The 24,563-nt window shown below is 45.1% G+C and overlaps 1 protein-coding gene across 1 annotated transcript in view; it reads right to left on the reverse strand.

Annotated features, from left to right (window-relative positions):
* LOC118397212 (pleckstrin homology domain-containing family G member 3-like) overlaps positions 1 to 24,271 on the reverse strand; it is a 65,502-nt gene extending 41,231 nt beyond the window's left edge. Inside the window, exon 1 of the mRNA XM_052467363.1 lies at positions 23,747 to 24,271. The gene's annotated coding sequence lies outside the window, so the exon portion shown is untranslated. The remainder of the gene's footprint in view (positions 1 to 23,746) is intronic.
* Positions 24,272 to 24,563: the final 292 nt, after the last annotated feature.

The following is a 24,563-nucleotide window of genomic DNA, read 5'->3' on the forward strand; positions in this document are numbered from 1 at the left end:
CACACACACACACACACACACACACACACACACAAAAAAAACCCGGAGGAAACAGAACATATGTAATGTTTGGCTGTGAAACAAGAATGTGCTCTTCTCTGGTTCTATAGCAGTGTGTTGAGCATGCGCTTTGGAGGAAGGGGACCAGGGCTGTGGCGCTGGCAGACAGGAAGTCTTTAGGAGCGGTGTTCAAGTTTCACCTTTTAATGTCACGTACGGCGAAATGCCTTTCTTGGAAGCTCTAAACCCAACAATGCAGTGGTCAATATCAAATTAGCACATGAGGTTGAACAAAAACACACAAGAAATGAACATTTGAAATAAGAAGAACACAAGAAAGTAAGAAGCTATGATACAGGGTCAGTTCCAATACCATATTTACAAAGTGCAGGGATACTGAAGTGATGGAGGTAGATATGTATAGGGGTAAAGTGACAGGGATACTGGAGTGATGGAGGTAGATATGTATAGGGGTAAGGTGACTAGGCATCAGGATGTATGATAAACAGTAGCAGCAGCATAAATTAAGATTGTATGTGGCGAGTGTGTGTGAGTGTGCGTGTGTGTGTGTGTTTTATATTTTATTTCATTTCACCTTTATTTAACCAGGTAAGCTGGTTGAGAATAAGTTCTCATTTACAACTGCGAACTGGCCAAGATAAAGCAAACCAGTACGACACAAACAACAACACAGAGGTACACATGGAATAAACAAGCGTATAGTCAATAACACAATGGGAAAAAAAGAAATTCTATATACAGTGTGTGCAAATGGCGTGAGGAGGTAAGGCAATAAATAGGCCATAGTAGCAAAGTAATTACAATTTAGCAGATTAACACTGGAGTAATAGATGAGCAAATGATGAGGTGCAAGTAGTGATACTGGTGTGCAAAATAGCAGAAAAGTAAATAAAAACAATATGGGGATGAGGTAGGTATTGGGTGGGCTATTTACAGATGGACTATGTACAGCTGCAGCGATCGATTAGCTGCTCAGATAGCTGATGTTTAAAGTTAATGAGGGAAATATAAGTCTCCAGCTTCAGCGATTTTTGCAATTCGTTCCAGGCACTGGCAGCAGAGAACTGGAAGGAAAGGCGGCCAAAGGAGGTGTTGGCTTTGGGGATGGCCGGTGAGATATACCTGTCGGAGCGCGTGCTACGGGTGGGTGTTGTTATCGTGACCAGTGAGCTGAGATAAGGGGGAGCTTTACCTAGCATAGACTTATAGATGACCTGGAGCCAGTGGGTCTGGCGACGAATATGTAGCGAGGGCCAGCCGACTAGAGCATACAGGTCGCAGTGGTGGGTGGTATAAGGGGCTTTGGTAACAAAACGGATAGCACTGTGATAGACTGCATTCAGTCTGCTGAGTAGAGTATTGGAAGTGTGTGTGTGTGTGTGTGTGTGTGTGTGTGTGTGTGTGTGTGTGTGTGTGTGTGTGTGTGTGTGTGTGTGTGTGTGTGTGTGTGTGTGTGTGTGTGTGTGTGTGTGTGTGTGTGTGTGTGTGTGTGTGTGTGTAGAGTCCATATAAATGCGTGTGCATGTTATGTGTGTGTTGGAGCGTCAGTGTGCGTGAGTGCATAGAGACAGTGCAAAAAAATAAATGCAAGGGTCAACTCAGATAGTCTGTGTAAACATTTTGTTCTCTATTTAGCAGTATATTGGCTTAGGGATAGAAGCTGTTCAGTGTCAGACTTGATGCACCGGTAATGATTTCTGTGCGGAAGCAGAGAGAACAGTCCATAGCTTGGGTGGGTGGGTGGAGTCTTTGACGATTTTTCCGGGCCTTCCTTTTACACCAGTGGAGACTCCTCAGAAGAGGAAGGGGAGGACCATCCTCCTCAGTGAATTTCATAAAAATGTCAATTGTATAACATTTAAAAAGTTATAATTTTAGATACAACTATGCTAAATATAACCACGTCACCAAATAACTGATTTAAACACACTATTTTGGTGTTTTATTTTGATTTATTTTGGATTTATTTCACCTTTATTTAACCAGGTAGGCTAGAACAAGTTCTCATTTACAACTGCGACCATGCCAAGATAAAGCAAAGCAGTTCGACACATACAACAACAGAGTTACACATGGAATAAACAAACATACAGTCAATAATACAGTATAAAAAGTCCATACACAGTGTGTGCAAATGAGGTAAGATAAGGCAAGGCAATAAATAGGCCATGGTGGCGAAGTAATTACAATATACCAATTAAACTGGAGTGATTGATGTGCAGAAGATGAATGTGCAAGTAGCGATACTGGGGTGCAAAGGAGCAAGATAAATAAATAAATACAGTAAGGGGATGAGGTAGTTGGATAGGCTATTTACAGATGGGCTATGTACAGGTGCAGTGATCTGTGAGCTGCTCTGACAGCTGGTGCTTAATGCTAGTGAGGGAGATATGAGTCTCCAGCTTCAGTGATTTTTGCAGTTCGTTCCAGTCATTGGCAGCAGAGAACTCAAAGGAAAGGTGACCAAAGGTGGAATTGGCTTTTGGGGTGACCAGAGAGATATACCTGTGCTATGGGGTGGGAGCTGCTATGGTGACCAGTGAGCTGAGTTAAGGCGGGGCTTTACCTAGCAAAGACTTGTAGATGACCTAGAGGCAATTGGGTTTGGCGACGAGTGCGAAGCGCGGGCCAGCCAACAAGAGTGTACAGGTCGCAGTGGTGGGTAGTATATGGGGCATTGGTGACAAAATGGATGGCACTGTGATAGACTGCAATGTTTGGCAGCATGAGTGAAGGATGCTTTGTTGCGAAATAGGAAGCCGATTCTAGATTTAATTTTGGATTGGAGATGCTTAATGTGAGTCTGGAAAGAGAGTTTACAGTCTAACCAGACACCTAGGTATTTGTAGTTGTCCACATATTCTAAGTCAGAACCGTCCAGAGTAGTGAGGATCCGGAGGACAGCTTCCTTCCGTCCTTCTCTGGGTAAATTGATTTCAGTGCAAAGCCTAGGAGGTTCATGGTTCTCAGCCCCTTCCGTAGGTTTACAAATTTATTATGACAACTTCCGGTGGACGTACTTCAACATATCAGAGCTCTTGCAGCATGAACTGACATGTTGTCCACCCAATTAAAGGATCAGAGAACGAATATAGTACTGAAAGCATAACCTACAGCTAGCTAGCACTGCATTGTATAAAATGTGGTGAGTAGTTCACTCAAATAGAGAGAAAGACAATAGTTGACCAGTTTTGAAGAAATGTATTTATTCCAAAATAAAGGAGAAGTAAGAGAGAAATAGAGAGAGAGAGAGATTGTCATGTTTTTTCACTTTCAGTTTCACTTACTTAGCTAGCAAATGCAGCTAGCTAGTTTAGCCTAATGAAACACCCTGCTCAAACGGAGGGATGCTATGCTAGCTAGCTGGCTATGACTTTCCAACACAACACACAACATTGGAGCTTTTGGTATTACTCATTTATTGCCACCGTGGCCTGCCGGTGTAACTGCTTACTGACTGTATACTAACGTTACTGCATGATTGTAGCAGGTTTACTAATAGGTTTACTTTAGTTATATTAGCTGTGCTGACTATGATGTTACTTTAGCTAATATGGTGACAACGATGTAGGCTGTGTGTAGCGGTTATGATATGGTTTGGCTTGGAAAGGTTTTTTCGCCTGGTCACATACAGCTGATGTGTTGTGCATTGAAGACCACAAGCGAAGGGAAGAGAAGGAACACAACGTGGCTGTTATGAGGGTGAACTGTGTTTACACGTGATCAGGGAGTAAACATACCTGCATTTTGGATGAGAGTCATCCAATGAAAAATAAATTGTCCTCCCTCATCTTAAAGGGCACTGACCACCGCTGAAGCATACATCCCTGTGGGGCCCCCATGCAGAGGGTCAGCGTGGCGGAGGTGATGTTGCCTACCCTCACTACCTGGGGTCACCCCGTCAGGAAGTCCAGGATCCAGTTGCGGAGAGAGGTGTTCACTCTCAGGGTCCTAAGCTTGGTAACGAGCTTGGAGGGAACAATGGTGTTAAACGCTGAGCTAGAGTTGATGTGTGCCATAAACAGCCTTTCAAAGCACTTCATGATTGCAGATGTGAGCACAGGGCATTAGTCACTGTGGCTTGAAGCTTTAGAGTTGTTGGGAACAGGAATGATGGAAGTCATCCTAAAATATCTGTGGATTACAGACTGGGACAATGGAAGGTTCAGAGCTTCGTGTTACAGTCGATGTGAGGTGTTTGTTTATGTCCGGGAGACAGGGCCCTCGCTTCCTCGGCACCTGCCCCGGCCGTCACTTTCTCCACCGCCAAAACATAATTGAGGAAGTATGGCGAGTGGCAGAGATTAGGGTAGTCTAAGTCCAGTATCGGAGGGAAATGTTCTTGACACCGAAATTTGACATTTCTGTTTGAACTCTTCTAACTTGCTTGTTTTGCCAAGAATTCCACAGCATGACAGAGCAAAGAAAGGGCTTCATCTACTGGGAATGAAGCAATCCCTCTAATCTGTCATTGTCCTCCAACTGAAGACCTTTCTGTGGTTTGTGTAGGAGTTCAAATCGAAAGCCTCAATATTGGGAACAAAGAACCGTGTCTTTGTGTTTGTGTTGGCATGACGCAGGCCACATAGGCCTCTCTCCATCTATCATAATGGTTCAAGTCTGCGATGGAAATCCAACGTTACTTCATTAGCCAAGTTCAATGATCTGTTTTGGACTTTTTGCAGCCATGAGAAATGAAGAAATTGTCCTGGAGCTATTCCAAGCCATGTCCTCAAAAAATTATCTCACCCCAACTCCCCCATTTCATTTCCAGGGCCTGTTTCCAGTGCTGTATTACCTCATTAAAAGCCACGTCTCTTCCTGTAAGCGCTACAATGAATCCTTCAGAATTCTTCACAACACCACTCGGCCCTGTGGGTCTACCCCATATATATCTTCTTGGCTCCACCGCTTGTTTGCTGGGAAATTCCTGAATTGTGGTAAGACTTAACTTTGTATCCCCCACAAAACCTTCTAAGTGTTGTTTCTAATAGTGTTTGTCTGTGTGGGGGGGCAACATCTGGTTAACTGAGGTTACAGTGAGGTTAGAGGGACTTAAAAAAAAAATGTATTTCACCTTTATTTAACCAGGTAGGCTAGTTCTCATTTGCAACTGCGACCTGGCCAAGATAAAGCATAGCAGTGTGAACAGACAACACAGAGTTACACATGGAGTAAACAATTAACAAGTCAATAACACAGTAGAAAAAAGGGGAGTCTATATACAATGTGTGCAAAAGGCATGAGGAGGTAGGCAAATAATTACAATATTGCAGATTAACACTGGAGTGATAAATGATCATGTACAGGTAGAGATATTGGTGTGCAAAAGAGCAGAAAAGTAAATAAATAAAAACTGTGGGGATGAGGTCGGTGAAAATGGGTGGGCTATTTACCAATAGGTTATGTACAGCTGCAGCGATCGGTTAGCTGCTCAGATAGCTGATGTTTGAAGTTGGTGAGGGAGATAAAAGTCTCCAACTTCAGCGATTTTTGCAATTCGTTCCAGTCACAGGCAGCAGAGTACTGGAACGAAAGGCGGCCGAATGAGGTGTTGGCTTTAGGGATGATCAGTGAGATACACCTGCTGGAGCGCGTGCTACGGATGGGTGTTGCCATCGTGACCAGTGAACTGAGATAAGGCGGAGCTTTACCTAGCATGGCCTTGTAGATGACCTGGAGCCAGTGGGTCTGGCGACGAATATGTAGCGAGGGCCAGCCGACTAGAGCATACAAGTCGCAGTGGTGGGTAGTATAAGGTGCTTTAGTGACAAAACGGATGGCACTGTGATAAACTGCATCCAGTTTGCTGAGTAGAGTGTTGGAAGCGATTTTGTAGATGACATCGCCGAAGTCGAGGATCGGTAGGATAGTCTTTGCTGAAGCGTGAAGCGTAGCAGACACCCCCAAGCCCCCTTGTACAACAGTGTGTACTGTAGTGTTCTCTGAGCACTCTACAATGTTCCTGGTGCATCATTATGACCCTGTAATTTGGCACATTTCGGTCGCATCCGAGAGCTCTTTCAGCTCAGCTATGCTATCTGACACGGCCTACGGATAGAAACCAACCTTCTCGCTGACAGAACACAACTACGGGAGAGAACAGCTGCTTCAGAGTGTATGTGTGTATGTGCGCATGGGCATGCATCTGTGTGTACTTTGTGTGCCTGTTCTGTGTGTCTGTGTGTGATTGTGTCAGTGTATGCCTGTTTGTGTGAGCGAAATAAAATTGCACTAGATGTGCATTTTTCACGGACCATAGCCTTGAGTTGTATATTTTTAACTTAGTTCAGGCTCAGCCTGTACTTTTCTATAGCGATGTACAGTTTTATCAACTGATGTGTTCCTTTTCCATAAAACAGTTACTAAAAAACAAAACCATAATGTGGCCATAGTAGATAAATCTCTATTCCTAGTTAAACAAAAGTTTTATATGACTCTAATCAAAACCACCACGAGTCTAATCATACATGTAAAATCCAGTAAAAATGACTGTGTTCCAATTCCAGTCATCCACTCCAAAGTTTATTTTCTGCAGTCAGCTTAACTATCATGCTCTGAACTTTGTTATTCTAATGCAAGTGTCTGTTATGCTGTTGAACTCACTGATCAAGTGTCTGTTATGCTGTTGAACTCATTGATCAAGTGTCTGTTATGCTGTTGACCACATTGATCAAGTGTCTGTTATGCTGTTGAACACATTGATCAAGTGTCTGTTATGCTGTTGAACACATTGATCAAGTGTCTGTTATGCTGTTGAACTCATTGATCAAGTGTCTGTTATGCTGTTGACCACATTGATCAAGTGTCTGTTATGCTGTTGAACTCATTGATCAAGTGTCTGTTACGTTGAACTCATTGTTGACCTCATTGATCAAGTGTCTGTTATGCTGTTGAACTCATTGATTAAGTGTCTGTTATGCTGTTGAACTCATTGATCAAGTGTCTGTTATGCTGTTGAACTCATTGATCAAGTGTCTGTTATGCTGTTGAACTCATTGATCGGCTATGGAAAGCCAACTGACATTTACTCCTGAGGTGCTGACCTGTTGCCCCCTCCACAACCACTGTGATTATTATTATTTGACCCTGCTGGTCATCTATGAACATTTTAACAACTTGGCCATGTTCTGTTATAATCTCCACCCGGCACAGCCAGAAGAGGTCTGGCCACCCCTCATAGCCTGGTTCCTCTCTAGGTTTCTTCCTAGGTGTTTTTAGGGAGTTTTTCCTAGCCACCGTGCAGCTACACCTGCATTGCTTGCTGTTTGGGGTTTTAGGCTGGTCTCTGTACAGCACTTTGTGACATCAGCTGATGTAAGAAGGGCTTTATAAATACATTTGATTGATTGATTGATTGATCAAGTGTCTGTTACGCTGTTGAACTCATAGTGTCATGCCCTGATCTGTTTTACCTGTCCTTGTGCTTATCCCCACCCCCCTCCATGTGTCACCCATCTTCCCCACTTATCCCCTGGGTATTTATACCTGTGTTTTCTGTCTGTCTGTGCCAGTTCATCTTGTTTGTTCAAGTGAACCAGCGTTTTCTCAGCTCCTGTTTTTCCCCCAGTCTCTCTTTTTCTCATCCTCCTGGTTTTGACCCTTACCTGTCCTGACTCTGAGCCCGCCTGCCTGACAACTCTGCCGGCCCCTGAGACTGCCTGCCGTCCTGTACCTTTGCCACTTCTCTGCATTATCGACCCCTGCCTGCTTTGACCTGTCGTTTGCCTGCCCCTGTTGTTACAATAACCATTGTTACTTCAACACAGTCCGCACTTGGGTCTCACCTGAAACCTGACACATACAGTAGATCCAATCCACAGAACCATGCAGATGTCAGCCGAGCCGTTATAGTTGATTCCTATTAACAATTGCATAATTCCTATTAACAATTCCAGCCGACTGGTCCCATCTGGCTGGTCGTTATGTCCCATTTCAAAATTATAGGCATGACTCAAGATAGGATTCCAAACAATTATTGGCTATCCAGAAAGCTAGCTAGCTAAATTTACTAGAACCAATAATAGAACAATTGAACTGTTGTAAATCTCTTCCCACTGCCATAGGTTCCTCAGCTCTACCATCTGAGCTATATATATATATATGTATATATGCCATTTAGCAGACGCTTTTATCCAAAGCGACTTACAGTCATGTGTGCATAAATTCTACGTATGGGTGGTCCCGGGAATCGAACCCACTACCCTGGCGTTACAAGCGCCATGCTCTACCAACTGAGCTACAGTTGGTTAGCTTATAGCTCAAATAACTTGAGATAACTGATGTCACAATCCCAAAAACACACAAAGTGATCCTGGGGAAAATCACTAGGTAACATTGGACTTGTGAGATTGTGGTTTTAGATAATGTCACGCTTGTCTGAATGAATGGGCCAAGGCGCCGCGAGTTCCACATGTTTAATAAATATGCAAACGTGACGTTCTGGGCTGCTCACAGGCAGCTACACAAAAACAAGATCCCACAAACAACAGGTGGGAAAAGGCTGCCTAAATATGATCCCCAATCAGAGACAACGATAGACAGCTGCCTGGAGGACTGATGCGTGGGACCGGCACAGATTGCACCGGATTGGTGACCCGGTCTTCCAAACGCCTGCGATGCCGCATACTCCTCGCCAACTCCATTCTCTGGTATCCCTCCTCGCACTGCTCTACTGACTCCCAGGTGGGCTCTGGCACTCTCTCTGGGTCGACCGATCACCTCTCTACCTCCTCCCAGGTTGTCTCTCTCTACCTCCTCCCAGGTTGTCTCGTGTGCCCCCCCCCCCCAGTCCTTTGGGCTGTCTTTGTGGCCGCGAACCCCGGCGTCGTCGCTGTTGCTCCTTCGCTGCCTCCGCCTGCTTCCATGGCTTCTGCTTCTGTCTCCTGCCATGATTTCGTCCCACGTCCAGGATGTCCTCCACTCCTGGTTTTCCTCCCAGGCCCAGGATCCCTGCTCCTCGTGGGCACGCTGCTTGGTCCGTGGGTAGTGGGATCTTGTGTCACACTCGTCTGAATGAATGGACCAAGGCGCAGTGTACTTAGAGTTCCACATGTTTAATAAATATGCAACTCACCAAAAACAATACAGAAGAAAACGAAACGTAACGTTCTGGGCTGCTCACAGGCAGCTACACAAAAACAAGATCCCACAAACAACAGGTGGGAAAAGTCTGCTTAAATATGATCCCCAATCAGAGACAGCGATAGACACCTGCCTCTGGTTGGGAACCATACCAGGCCAACAAAGAAATAGAAAACATAGATTTCCCACCCTAGACACACCCTGCCTAACCAAATAGAGAATTAAAAGGATCTCTAAGGTCAGATAAGCAAATTCACAGCGCAATTCACAGCGCAGTGTTCATGACCTCATCAAACTTCCCTGGAATCTGTGTCAAGGATGTGATGAGGGAAACGGTCAACCTACTGAACAATTGAACACACACACGCACACAATGTACTCTTGAACACACAGTATGCGTGTGGGGAGGGAGAGGGGAGGCAACCTTGGGATGTTCAACAGTGGACAGGGTCACAGATGGGGTCCATTTTGGAGGCAAGGGGGATGGGGGAGGGCTACAAAAACGAGAGGGACGATGACCGCTGGGGACCACAACAATGGGGGCGTGCGTCAGCGACAGAGAGGCCATTCCATTGTCCATCCAGAGGCAGAGCGGGCAGCGGCCATTGTCAGAGGACCAGCTGACTCCACGTTCCCCTGGATCAGAGAGGCCCAGCAGCCCATAGTGGGCCACAGCCCAGACTCTTCTCTCCTGCCACCTCCTTATTCTCTCAGACAACAAAGGGCTTCTTTTGTGTCAGGGAGGGAGTGGGGAGGGAGGGCTGGACAAGCCCATGATCCTAATGGAAAACGCTGGGTAGGGGGACAGCACGCGCATGTGGAACACACACTAACACACATAGACAAACTCCTACAGTCACCCAGAAACATACACACAGGCACATAGAATAAACTGTGTTTGGTCAAGAGAGGTAAGGGTGTTAGTCTAAAGAGATCCGGTCCAGAGGTGGAGTATAAGCTGCTGTACTGTATGTAGGGCACCCGGTACGTTGTCTCCGTTCGCTCATGGTCCTGCCGTGCAACAGTTGTTATTTTGTTATCTTGGCGCTCAATTAATGAGCTGAACACTCAGTCGTTCCAACCACTAAATTAGTAGGACCCTCAGAAGTCCAGTCAGAGACAATATTCTTCTGTCGAGTCAGCTGACCAGGGGCAGATAATACATAGCGTTTTGTTGAGTCATGGTGAATTACAGTAGACTCAGTAGGTTCAGAGGAGCAAAGGTTAAAAACGCATTGATTTAAATGTTAATCTAAATATACAGATGTAATATGTGTCATTTCATAGCAGACACTTTATTTATGATCTGGACTAGTCGTCGGAAGTTATTTGAAGCAGACGGACACAGTCGTGCTGCTGTGGCCAACGACGAACACAAAATATGATTTTAGAAGATTTTCAATTGGGTGGGATGGACAGTTTTCTGAGCCGGGTTGACTTAGGGTCAACATCTGTTGGCCTATGTAGGGCCGTTTTATGAAAGGATGCTGTTTATGCAGAAGTTGCAATTCTGGTTAACTACGTCAAGCAGCCGCTCCATCAAAATAACAGCTGTGTTGTTCAGTAACGTGCTACACGTGAGCAACTACCGGGGAAACAATGTGGCAACGCCGCCAGGGAAAGGTTGGTGTAACAGGGACACTAACCGGCATGGCATGGGGCAGTTGACATCGACCTTGTGATGTCAGCAATCAGAGACAAGAGATTAGAATGATCCTGTGTTCTGCTCCTTTCTGGCCATCAATCCCCTGGAGAACTTCCATAAGGGGGGGAAGAAAATCCATCAAATTGGCCTGGTAAAGCTGTAACATCCAAACTTCCTGGAGCTCTATAAAAGTGTCATCGGCTGTAGTCAAGAATGGGGCCATAAGGAAAGGCAATGGGGGAGGGACTGGGATCCAAAAGGCTCCACGTGCCAGGAGGGAAATTCCACTTCTCTTTGTGCATGCCCGGGACCAATTATAGATGCTGAGACGTACTATAGAAGAGAATTAAGTGTCTGTCTGTGTGGTGTTGTACTGTACTGTAGGGGGTGACAACACAGTCTGCTGTCTTTGTACTGTATTGTAGGGGGGGGGGGTTAATGGGCACAGAGGTGCCAGGAAAGGCAGAGAGGTGTCATACACAGTGCATGGAGCCAGGGGAGGAGAGACGTTGGAAGAGAAAGAGCTGAAGAGGTATTGGGAAAGAGATGGGGATGTAAGTTGGAGGAGTGAGGATGGGGAGACGGGGTATTTACAATGAAGGGGTCGCAAGGAAAGAGTGGGGGCCATGGACCTGGGGGAGGAGACACATTTATGTGTGTGTGTCATGAGAGGGTGAGGTGGGATTGATGACACATGGAAAACCTTCCCAAGAGACAGTGTGTTCCTGAGTCACCTAACACACAAATGAACACATTCACAGCCACACACAACCACAATATACACACTGGCACACGGAAATACAATCACATAACCACACAAACCCACAATATACATACCTGCACATGGGGATAAAATCCCAGCTGCCTCAAGGAAAACCAAAAGGCTCCCCAATATAAGAGGAGAGGCGGGGAGAGGAAAGAGGAGAGGAGTAGAAAGAGGAGAAGAAAGGAGAAACAGGAGAGAGAGGAGAAAGAAGAGAGGAGAAAGAAGAGAGGAGAAAGAGGAGAGGAGTAGAAAGAGGAAAAGAAAGGAGAAAGAAGAGAGGAGAAAGAAGAGAGGAGAAAGAAGAGACGAGAAAGAAGAGGAGAAAGAGGAAAGGAGAAAGAAGAGAGGAGAAAGAAGAGGAGAAACAGGAGAGGAGAAAGAGGAGAGGAGAAAGAGGCGAGGGGAAAGACGAGAGGGGAAAGAGGAGAGGGGAAAGAGGAGAGGGGAAAGACGAAAGGAGAAAGAAGAGAGGAGAAAGAGGAGAGGAGAAAGACGAGAGGAGAAAGAGGCGAGGGGAAAGACGAGAGGGGAAAGAGGAGAGGGGAAAGACGAAAGGAGAAAGAAGAGAGGAGAAAGAGGAGAAAGAAGAGAGGAGAAAGAGGAGAGGAGAAAGACGAGAGGGGAAAGAGGAGAGGGGAAAGAGGAGAGGGGAAAGACGAAAGGAGAAAGAAGAGAGGAGAAAGAGGAAAGGAGAAAGAGGAAAGGAGAAAAAGGAGAGGGGAAAGACGAGAGGGGAAAGACGAGAGGGGAAAGACGAGAGGAGAAAGGGGAGAGGAGAAAGGGGAGAGGGAAAAGACGAAAGGAGAAAGAAGAGAGGAGAAAGACGAAAGGAGAAAGAGGAGAGGGGAAAGACGAAAGAGGAGAAGTTGAGAAAGAGGAGAAAGAAGAGAGGAGAAAGAAGAGAGGAGAAAGAAGAGAGGAGAAAGAGGAAAGGATAAAGAAGAGAGGAGAAAGAGGAGAGGGGAAAGAGGAGAGGGGAAAGACGAAAGGAGAAAGAGGAGAGGGGAAAGACGAAAGGAGAAAGAGGAAAGGAGAAGTTGAGAAAGAGGAGAAAGAAGAGAGGAGAAAAAGGAGAGGAGAAAAAGGAGATGAGATGAGAGGAGAAAAAGGAGAGGAGAAAGAGGAGAGGAGAGGAGAGGGGGAAAAGGAGAGGAGAGGAGAAAGCCGAGAGGAGAAAGAGTAGAGGAGAGAAGAAAGAGGAGAGGAGAAAAGGAGAAGAGAAAGAGGAGAGGAGAGGTGAGGAGACAAAGGAGATGAGAAGAGAAAGAGGAGAGGAGAAGAGAGATGAAAAATGAGAGGACAGGAGAAAGAGGAGATGAGAAAAAGTAGAGGAGAAAGAGAAAGAGGAGAAAGGTGGGAGGACGGGAGATAGAGGAGAAAGAAGAGAGGAGAAGGAGGAGAAGAGAAAGAAGAGAGGAGAAAGAGGAGAGGAGTAGAAAGAGGAGAAGAAATGACAAACAGGAGAGAGAGGAGAAAGAAGAGAGGAGAAAGGAGAGGAGAAACAGGAGAGGAGAAATAGGAGAGGAGAAAGAGGAGAGGGGAAAGACGAAAGGAGAAAGAGGAGAGGAGAAAGAGGAAAGGAGAAAGACGAGAGGAGAAAGAGGAGAGGGGAAAGACGAGAGGGGAAAGACGAGAGGGGAAAGACGCGATGGGAAAGACGAGATGGGAAAGACGAGAGGGGAAAGACGAGAGGGGAAAGACGAGAGGGGAAAGAGGAAAGGAGAAAGAGGAAAGGAGAAAGAAGAGAGGAGAAAGAGGAGAGGGGAAAGGAGAAAGGAGAAAGAGGAAAGGAGAAAGAAGAGAGGAGAAAGAAGAGAGGGGAAAGACGAGAGGGGAAAGACGAGAGGGGAAGACGAAAGGAGAAAGAAGAGAGGAGAAAGAGGAGAAAGAAGAGAGGAGAAAGAGGAGAGGAGAAAGAGGAGAGGGAAAAGACGAAAGGAGAAAGAAGAGAGGAGAAAGAGGAGAGGAGAAAGAGGAGAGGGGAAAGATGAAAGGAGAAAGAGGAGAGGGGAAAGACGAAAGAGGAGAGGAGAAGTTGATGAAGAGGATAAAGAAGAGAGGAGGAGAAAGAGGAGAAAGAGGAGAGGAGAAAAAAGAAAGGAGAAAGAAGAGAGGAGAAAGAGGAAAGGAGAAAGAGGAGAGGGGAAAGACGAAAGGAGAAAGACGAAGGAGGAGAAGATAGAGAGGAGAAAGGAGAGGAGAAAAAGTTGAGAAAGAAAGAGAGAGGGAGAAAAGAGGAGGAAAGAAAGAGGAGAGAGGAGAAAGAAAGAGAGAGAAAGAGAGGAGAAAAAGGAGAGGAGAAAAAAGGAGAGGAGAGGAGGAAAAGGAGAGGAGAAAGAGGAAGGAGAGAAAGAGGAGGAGAAAGAGGAGAGGAAAGGAGAAAAGGAGAGGAGAGGAGAAAGAAAGAGGAGAGGAAAAAGGAGAAAAGGAGAGAAAGAGAGGAGAAAGAGGAGAAAGAGGAAAGGAGAAAAAGGAGAGGAGAAAGAGAAAGAGGAGAGGAAAGGAGAAAAAGGAGAGGAGAGGAGAAAGAGGAGAGGAAGGGAGGAAAAGGAGGAGGAGAGGAGAAAGAGAGAGAGGAAATGAGAAAAAGGAGAGGAGAGGAGAAAGGAGAAGAGAAAGAAACAGAGGAGAAAGAAGAAAGAGGAGAGAGAAGAAAAAGGAGAGGAGAAAAAGGAGAGGGAAAGAGAAAAAGGAGAGGAGAAAGAGGAGAGGAAGAGGAGAAAAAGGAGAGGAGAAAGGAGAAAGAGGAGAGGAAAGGAGAAAAAGGAGAGAAGAGAGAGAAAAAAGGAGAAAGAGGAGAGGGAAAGAGAAAGGAGAAAGAAGAGAAAGAGAGGAGAGAAGAAAAAGGAGAGGAGAAAAAGGAGAGAGGAGAAAAAGGAGAGGAGAAAAAGGAGAAGAAAGGAGAAAAAGGAGAGGAGAGGAGAAAGAGGAGAGGAAAGGAGAAAAAGGAGAGGAGAGGAGAAAGACGAGAAGAGAAAGAGTAGAGAAGAAAGAGGAGAGGAGAAAAAGGAGAGGAGAAAAAGGAGAGGAAAGGAGAAAAAGGAGAGGAGAGGAGAAAGAGGAGAGGAAAGGAGAAAAAGGACAGGAGAGGAGAAAGACGAGAGAAAAGAGGAGAAAGGAGAGGAGAAAGAGAGAAGAGGAGAGAAGGAGAAAAAGAGAGAGGAGAAGTTGAGAAGAGGAGAAAAAGAGAGAGAAGGAGAGGAAAGGAGAAAAAAAAGAGGAGATGAGGAGAAAAAGGAGAGGGAAAGAGGAGAAAGACGAGAAGAGAAAGAGTAGAGAAAAAGAGAGAAAAAGAAAGAGGAGAGGAGAAAGGGAGAGAGAGAGGAGAAAGAGGAGAAAGAAAGGAGAAAAAGAGGAGAGGAGAGGGAGAAAGACGAGAAGAGAAAGAGTAGAGGAGAGAAGAAAGAGGAGAGGAGAAAAGGAGAGGAGAGGAGAAAAAGGAGAGGAAAGGAGAAAAGGAGAGGAGAGGAGAAAGACGAGAAGAGAAAGAGTAGAGGAGAGAAGAAAGAGGAGAGGAGGAGAAAAGAGAGAGGAGAGAAGAGGAGAGGAGAAAAAGGAGAGGAAAGGAGAAAAAGGAGAGGAGAGGAGAAAAAGGAGAGGAGAGGAGAAAGACGAGAAGAGAAAGAGTAGAGGAGAGAAGAAAGAGGAGAGGAGAAAAGGAGATGAGAAGAGAAAGAGGAGAGGAGAGGAGAGAGGAGAAAAAGGAGATGAGAAGAGAAAAAGGAGAGGAGAAGAGAGATGAAAAAGGAGAGGACAGGAGAAAGAGGAGATGAGAAAGAGAGGTGAAAAGGAGAGGAGAGGAGAAAGAGAAAGAGGAGAAAGGGGGGAGGATGGGAGATAGAGGAGAAAGAAGAGAGGAGAAGATGAAAAGGAGCTGAGAGGAGAAAGAGGAGAAAAAGGAGAGGAGGGGAGAAAGAGTAGAGGAGAAAGAGGAGAGGAGAAAAATGTCTCTCCACCCTCTCTCTTTCCCTCTCTTGCCTTTTGAAACGCTTCCAGGGTCTTGTTCCTCCACAGGCCACTAAGTGAGCTGTGAGGTCCGTAATATTGTGGTATCCCGTTCTCTCACTGTCGCCGCTAAATTCTGAGCAGCGTAGAGGCTGCTCTTCTCAGAGGAATATGGTAGCTCTTTCTCTGCCCCAGCCAAATGCTCTACAATTATTGTTAATTTAGGATGTAGAGAGTCCTAAAAAGTGACCGTCAAATCAGAGCCGTGTGTGTCTGCTTCAAAGGACATAAGAGCAAAATACAGATCACCATATCTTGCCATTCAAAGACATATACTTTCATCATATGCAGGCAAACCCACATACACCAATAAAACACACTCATACTTTTGTTTCCATACATCACTGAATTTATACATATCTAGAGGCCAAACTAAGAGTACATTGTTGTGTGCAGGTTTCTGACTGTGCTGTATAATCAGATGTGCATTGCTGGTTTTTGCTGGCTGTCTCTTTGCTTCTGCTGGGGGACCCAGTTGCACAGAGCTGGGAAGCTCATCAGTCCAAACTCCTCCACATTCCTGGAGCTGGAGACCTGTGCTCCAGGAGGATACAGGGATTACGCCTATTCCCTCTGAGCATTTGGGGGAAGGGGCTCACACTCCTGAAGTTAGGGAGTCAGGGGGAACGAAGACAGGACAAGTTGCTGAAAGAGAGGGGGCTGTTTTCTATTTCAAAAAGGCTGGAACTGGGCTGAGGAAGGAACGGAATGCCAGCTTTGAAAGCAAACAGGACTTATCTGCATGTAAGCTCCAGACTGCAGGGGCCTAAAAACTCAGGGCAGAGAGGGAGGGTTTGGGACGCTTCCTGTTGCTCCGTTCAAATTCCATGACCAACTCCTATTCCCTTTCTTCCCTTTGATATGGTGCAAATAGCCAAACAAAACCCTTTCTCCCCCAAGACTCCGGCTGCAGCCCAGCTCCCAAGATGATGTGTACGATCGCGCTACATGGCCATGTTCAAAATAAGTAAGAGACACAAAAAACACAGTTCACTGCGTGTTTTCATAGATGATTTGCTGTGAGAGAGGAATTATTAAGATTGCCACACCAAAGGCCTTGCCTGTCAAGTGTTTGCCACTTGACTCGAATGCTCGTCTCGTCCGGACTGTGTTGGACAAGAGAATAATGATGAATTACGCGTTTGGAAAGCGTCCAACGAAGATCTTCAGAAGGCTTGTCAAAGAAGACAAGTAACTCTATTCCAGTTCAGTTCAGTGCCAGTGAATAATCTGTGTTTGCTATTGAATAGGTGCATATGCACACAACATGTTTGCAGGGGATGACTTGTCCGTTTATATTGGCAGTGAGTGACATTGAAGGAGGGATGTTCTTTGAAAATAGCTCCAACCAGTTGATCCCTGCTAAAGACCGGGCTGATATGAATTTATCCACCTTGACTATAAAGTTGAAGTCAGAAGTTTACATACACTTAGGTTGGAGTCATTCAAACTTGTTTTTCAACCACTCCACAAGTTTCTTGTTAACAAGCTATAGTTTTGGCAAGTCGGTTAGGACATCTACTTTGTGCATGATACAAGTCATTTTTCCAACAATTGTTTACAGACAGATTATTTCACTTATAATTCACTGTATCACAATTCCAGTGGGTCAGAAGTTTACATACACTAAATTGACTGTGCCTTTAAACAGCTTGGAAAATTCCAGAAAATTAATTAATGGCTTTAGAAGCTTCTGATGGGCTAATTGACATCATTTGAGTCAATTGGAGGTGTACCTGTGGATGTATTTCAAGGCCTACCTTCAAACTCGGTGCCTCTTTGCTTGACATCATGGGAAAATCAAAAGAAATCAGCCAAGACCTCAGAACAAAAATTGTTGACCTCCACTGTCACGATCGTGTGGAGAGACGGACCAAGGCGCAGCGTGATTGGAGTTCCACATCTTTATTAAGTGAAACTTAAAACAAACCTAGAAACAAACAATGACCGTGCAGTACTGAGGTGCAACATGCACTCTCTCAAAAAACAATATCCCACAAAGCAGGTGGGAACAGAGAACCCTTAAGTATGATCACCAATTAGAGACAACGAAAGTCAGCTGCCTCTAATTGGGAACCATACCAAGAGCACCAACATAGAAATATATAACCTAGAACACCCCCTAGTCACGCCCTGACCTATTACACCATAGAGAACCAGGGGCTCTCTATGGTCAGGTGACACCCCCCCCCACCAAAGGTGTGGACTCAGGCCACAAAACCTGAAACCAACTGGGGAGGGTGGGGGGGGGGGTGATTAGTGTCGGTGGCGGCTCCGGTGCAGGTCGGTCGTAGCCCCCGTTCAGATCCTGGATCCGGCCATGACGCGGGCTGAACTCCGTGCCTGGACTGGGCATCGGCGCAAAGGATGGATCTGGCCATGGAGCTGGGTTGGACGCCGTGCCTGGACTGTGCACCGGCGCAGAGTAAGGCTCCGGCCTTGGAGCGGGACTGGACGCCGTGCCTGGACTGGGCACCGGCGCAAAGGAGGGCTCCGGCCATGGAGCAGGACTGGACACCATGCCTGGACTGGCCACCGGTGCATATTTAGGCACCCGCCATGGAGCGGGACTAGACACCGGGCCTGGACTGGCCACCGGCACAGAGGAAGGCTCCTGCCCTGGAGCGGGACTGGACACCGTGCCTGGACTGGGCACCGGCGCAAAGGAGGGCTCCGGCCATGGAGCAGGACTGGACACTGTGCCTGGACTGGCCACCGGCGCAGAGGAAGGCTCCCGCCCTGGAGCTGTACTGGACGCCGTGCCTGGACTGGCCACCGGCGCAGAGGAAGGCTCCTGCCCTGGAGCTGGACTGGACGTTGTGCCTGGATTGGGCACTGGCGCAGAAGAAGGCTCCCGCCATGAAGCAGGACTGGACGCCGTGACTGGACTGGGCACCGTCGCAAAGAAAGGCTCCTGCCCTGGAGCGGGACTGGACGCCGTGCCTGGACATTCCGGACTGTGGACCATTGCTGGAGATTCCGGACTGGGGGCCGTCGCCGGAAGCTCTGGACTGGGAACTGTCGCCGGAAGCTCTGGACTGGGAACCGTCTCCGGAAGCTCTGGACTGGGAACCGTATCCGGGAGCTCTGGACTGGGAACTGTCGCCGGAAGCTCTGGACTGGGAACCGTCTCCGGAAGCTCTGGACTGGGAACTGTCGCCGGCAGCTCTGGACTGTGAACCGTCGCCGGCAGCTCTGGACTGTGAATGCGCACTGGAGCCCTAATGCGTGGAGCCGGTACAGGTGGCACCGGACTGGTGACACACACATCAGAGCGAGTGCGGGGAGCAGGCACAGAAGAAAACAGAAGATATTGTCTGTGAGTGCCATAGAACTAATGCCTAGGCGAAACCAATATGAAATTTCATACAGGAAGTGAGCCAGATTTTGGAGGCGCTGTGTTCCAATGTCTCCTTATATGGCTGTGAATGCGCAAGGAATGAGCCTACACGTTCTGTCGTTTCCCCAAGGTGTTTGCAGCATTGTGACGTATTTGTAGGCATATCATTGGAAAATTGACCATAAGAGACTACATTTACCAGGTGTCCGCTCGGTGTCCTCCGTCGAAACTATTGCGTAATCTCCAGGTGCGTGCATTTTTCCATTTTGAACAGAGGAGAAAACAAACTGCAACGAGTGATTTATCATCGAATAGATATGTGAAAAACACCTTGAGGATTGATTCTAAACAATGTTTGCCATGTTTCTGTCGATATTATGGAGTTAATTTGGAAAAAAGTTTGCGTTGTAATGACTGAATTTTCAGGTTTTTTTCTTAGCCAAACGTGATGAACAAAACGGAGCGATTTCTCCTACACAAATAATCTTTTTGGAAAAACTGAACATTTGCTATCTAACTGAGAGTCTCCTCATTGAAAACATCCGAAGTTCTTCAAAGGTAAATGATTTTATTTGAATGCTTTTCTTGTTTTTGTGAAAATGTTGCCTGCTGAATGCTAGGCTTAATGCTATGCTAGCTATCAATACTCTTACACAAATGCTTGTGTAGCTATGGTTGAAAAGCATTTTTTGAAAATCTGAGATGACAGTGTTGTTAACAAAAGGCTAAGCTTGTGTGCCAATATATTTATTTCATTTCATTTGCGATTTCCATGAATAGTTAACGTTGCGTTATGGTAATGAGCTTGAGGCTATAATTATGCTCCCGGATACGGGATTGCTCGTTGCAACAGGTTAAGTGAAACTTAAAACAAACAATGACCGTGCAGTACTGAGGTGCAACATGCACTCTCTCAAAAAACAATATCCCACAAAGCAGGTGGGAACAGAGAACCCTTAAGTATGATCTCCAATTAGAGACAACAATAAGTCAGCTGCCTCGAATTGGGAACCATACCAAGAGCACCAACATAGAAATATATAACCTAGAACACCCCATAGTCATGCCTTGACCTACTACACCATAGAGAACCAAGGGCTCTCTATGGTCAGGGCGTGACATCCACAAGTCTGGTTCATCCTTGGGAGTAATTTCCAAATGGCTGAAGGTACCACGTTCATCTGTACAAACAATAGTACGCAAGTATATAAACACCGTAGGACCACGCAGCCGTCATACCGCTCAGGAAGGAAACACGTTCTGTCTCCTAGAGATGAACGTACTTTGGTGCGAAAAGGGCAAAGCAATCCCAGAACAACAGCAAAGTACCTCGTGAAGATGCTGTAGAAAACAGGTACAAAAGTATCTATATCAACAGTAAAACAAGTCCTATATCGACATAACCTGAAAGGCCGCTCAACAAGGAAGAAGCCACTGCTCCAAAACCGCCATAAAAAAAGCCAGACTACGGTTTTCAATTGCATATGGGGACAAAGATAATACATTTTGGAGAAATATCCTCTGGTCTGATGAAACAAAAATAGAACTGTTTGGCCATAATGACCATCATTAGGTTTGGAGGAAAAAGGGGGAGGCTTGCAAAGCTGAAGAACACCATCCCAACCGTGAAGCACGGGGTGGCAGCATCAAGTTGTGGGGGTGCTTTGCTGCAGGAGGGACTGGTGCACTTCACAAAATAGATGGCATCATGAGGTAGGAAAATTCTGTGGATATAGTGATGCATCATCTCAAGACATCAGTCAGGAAGTTAAAGCTGGGTTGAAAATGGTTCTTCCAAATTGACAATGACCACAAGCATACCCCCAAAGTTGTGGCAAATGGCTTAAGGACAACTGTCAAGGTATTGGAGTGACCATAACAAAGCCCTGACCTCAATCCTATAGAACATTTGTGGTCAGAACTGAAAAAGCCGACAAACCTGACTCAGTTACACCAGCTCTGTCAGGAGCAATTTATTGTGGGAGAGTTGTGGAAGGCTACCCGAAACATCTGACCCAAGTTAAACAATTTAAAGGCAATGCTACCAAATACTAATGGAGTCTATGTAAACTCCTGACCCACTGGTAATGTGATGAAAGAAATAAAAGCTGAAATAAATAATTCTCTCTACTATTATTCTGACATTTCACATGCTTAAAATAAAGTGGTGATCCTAACTGACCTAAAACAGGGAATTTTATCTAGAATTAAATGTCAGGAATTGTGAAAAGTTTAAATATATTTGGCTAAGGTGTATGTAAACTTCCGGCTTCAACTGAAAATATACCCAGGGATGACTGTGATTGTTTCAAATTAAACTATTACTACACAAATACAATCGTCACTCTCTTTTTCTGCCATGATCTCTCCCATGACTAATATGCTGTCAAGGGCCAAGAGAGTGAATGGGAGGGGTGCTCAATTAGGAATTAGAATACTAGAATGGCCATGAACCTTCTCATGATGGTCCCAAGGTCAGCCATGTTGGTCAGGGAGTTGGTCAACCATGGTTTTCCAGTGCTGCTATAAGATATTGTGTAAAACAATGAATATGAATAAAAGTTCTGCACTGTATGTGTGTTAGCTAGACTGAAAGTTTTAGAGGAATGATACATTTTTCAAATCAACTGCCAATATGCCTACATTCTATTTAAACAATGCAGTCAATCTCCACAGCCATACTCTGACTCAATTCAGTTGAGGACTTAAACAAGTCACAAATGTAACAAGCAGTGATGTTGTATCATATAATAGGACTCACAGCTTTCCAATAAAACAACATTTGAGACATCTGTGGTCTGTTTACGTACGGGATAATCAACGAGGGGCTATGCGCTCTATGGAAAAGAATGAACGACGTGGAAGGTGTGTTCAACGACTTGCTAGGGGAGTGGAACTAACCTTCCAAAGAGTTGCATTATTTTCCAAAGAACACATATAGAGCGCTAAACTGTTTATCCCTTTTATACCATGGCTATAATTTAACACATTTGCAGCTAGATATTTGTTCACTTGCCGGTAGTGTCACTTGATGTGTACTGGAGGCGAAGTCAGGTGCAGGAGAGCAGAGTGAAGTGAACAGGCGCACACTTTATTCCGGTAAAATATCAAAAGCACAAACAACGTGCCCAAAACACGGAACATAGACAGATGTCTGGGGCGTAACAAAAACACCAATAGACAAAATACACGTAACACATACAATCTTACACAAAGACACGATGGGGAACAGAGGAATACATACATGTAGATTGATTGGGGAATGAAAACCAGGTGTTCAGGGAACAAGACAAAACAAATGGATACATAAAAAATGGAGCGGCGATGGCTAGAAAACCGGTGACCGCCGAACGCAGCCCGAACAAGGGGAGGACAGGTAGAAATGTGTCCAACACCCACTGAAGTAGAAGGCAAGTTTACTAGATAGCTACAGTAGTTGGCTTGGTAACCAAACAAATAGACTTGATTGTTTAGCTTACCAAATCCTCAGTCCTAGCTCAGTATTATGAAAATCGAATTCAACAATGCCAATAACGTTTTAAATTTGACTTTTGCTTTCAAAAGCAGCTCTAACATAGAACATGTACAGTATGAATGAACTACAGCCATTGAATTATACCGTGCTAATATACCATCTGTTATAGGGAAATAACGGCCACTTTAGAATGCCCTTCAAGACAAGCAGAAACAAGCATCCAGCAATGCTATGCTATATATTTTAGAGGCTATTTATACAGAAAATTGGTATAACAACTGTATAAACTGTATTCATAATTATATGACAAAATTTTAGGTTGGCTATAGTTCTATCACACAATTTCTGATACATCACATGCCTTACTTTTATTTTCCTGCATAAATAAAAGCAGGAAATGCATCACAAAAGCCTCTACTGCCATTCATTTGCAATGAGACTGGTTTTGGATTTCTCCCTGAACAAGATGGCTGACATTTTTGCCCCGTTATATTATGACACAGCCCCTCTAGTAATTTAAGAGAATCTTTATGGCTTTAATTAAGATCATAAGGGATACTGAGATGTTTTATTTGTCCACTCTGGATAGATTACTTTCCAGCTGATTTGCCGGAGAACTTCATGTTGTTTGAGCAAGAAGGGCCCTCCTGAGCTACTTTAAGGAACATGCTTTTCAGTCCAGGACTATAGGCTTAATCTATAGTCCAGGAAACCAGACCAAAAAGTCTGCAATGAAAACATTGCTTCAGCATCTCTGAGTGAGATCTTGGACATTCCCTTGCATGCAGTACTGTAGGCTACAGTGCGGTTTTGGCAAGAGCGCCGGGGACAGGCTTTCAAAACCTGCAAATAAATACTCTATTAAACACTTTAAATTGTGGTGAAGATTATGGTGAATAACTACAGAAATGTTACTGTGGCCAAATAAATCATTTTTGATTCAACTGTGGGTTTTTGATCACGTCTCTGCGTACTCATTAGAATATGCTATCAATGACTCAACCCGGCCGCAAAATGATCAGTCACATTTATTCGTTTTGTTTGACAGGCTCAGAAAGTTTGTTATTATTACACCAGTAAATCGTTTATATGATCAGTAATACATATACGGCATTGTCTGTGTCTTATCTACTATACAAAGGCTATCCCCATTCACTTTGTGGCAGACAAACACGTGCCATTATCAATATGAAACAATACGCCTACATAGCTTAAAGTATGTAGATTGAGAGGATAGAGTATGCACATAGCTATATATAAAACAGAGAAACAAAAAACATAAACATGTTTTTATCATAGGTTTGTCCAGGGGTGTTAATCATGCGACGCTGTCATTCAGTGAGGTGAAACGAAATAAATCACTTGGCATTATCATCTAATAATACATTATTATAGAGAGCATAAACTTACCTTTACAGGTGTTTTGAGAGGAGACATGAAAACATATGCTGCTGTGCTGTTGTCTTGATCAGTGTTCCTCTTCCAACCGCACTCCGATAAACTCCTTTGACTCAACCTGTGCCTTGTCACTCTACTATGTTGTTGATTTATCACACAGTCCGGACGCTTTGGGGTGGATAACGCCTTTCTCTCACAGGAAAACAGTTTGATTTCGGTGTCTTCGGCACACAAGACCCCCCAAAAACGAGAAATGAAACCCCGCTTTCAATTCTTGATCTTCCCCCTTCTTGGCACAAGCCTCGCTTGTTACTTGACGCCAGGAACCATCCCCTTTGGCTTGAATCACTATTTCACCTGATCGATCATCGTCACAAAGTAACGGTTTCACATCATGCGAGCGTACGCAATTGTATGACAATCCTGGGAAAATGTGACACATCAATGCAGCTCTAGGTCTCCCCAACGTATATCACCCAGCACTTGATAAAAGTGCCCCCAGAGTCCGAGGAAAAGACCGATTTCCCACCGCCTCTGAAAACTCATGCACGTATATGGTTTTCCTTTTCTTTCCTCCTTGAAAAGGCGTCGCGAACGTATCTGATTACCAGTACTACATTACACATACACTATTAGTATTATAGTGTCTAACAGTAGGCCTGTGTGAATAGCCGCGGTAATTAAGGGTACTGGGCCCTGATACATCACAATACACAAATAATTCATATAAAAAGATATGTATTAAAAAAAAAACCCACAAAATTAGTGCACTAGGGCTTTATTACTCCTGTATGAACGGAGAAAAATACTCAGGCGCAAAAAAATGGAG

The sequence above is a fragment of the Oncorhynchus keta genome, chromosome 18 (genome assembly GCF_023373465.1).
Source record: "Oncorhynchus keta strain PuntledgeMale-10-30-2019 chromosome 18, Oket_V2, whole genome shotgun sequence".
In the NCBI taxonomy this organism is placed as follows: Eukaryota; Metazoa; Chordata; class Actinopteri; order Salmoniformes; family Salmonidae; genus Oncorhynchus; species Oncorhynchus keta.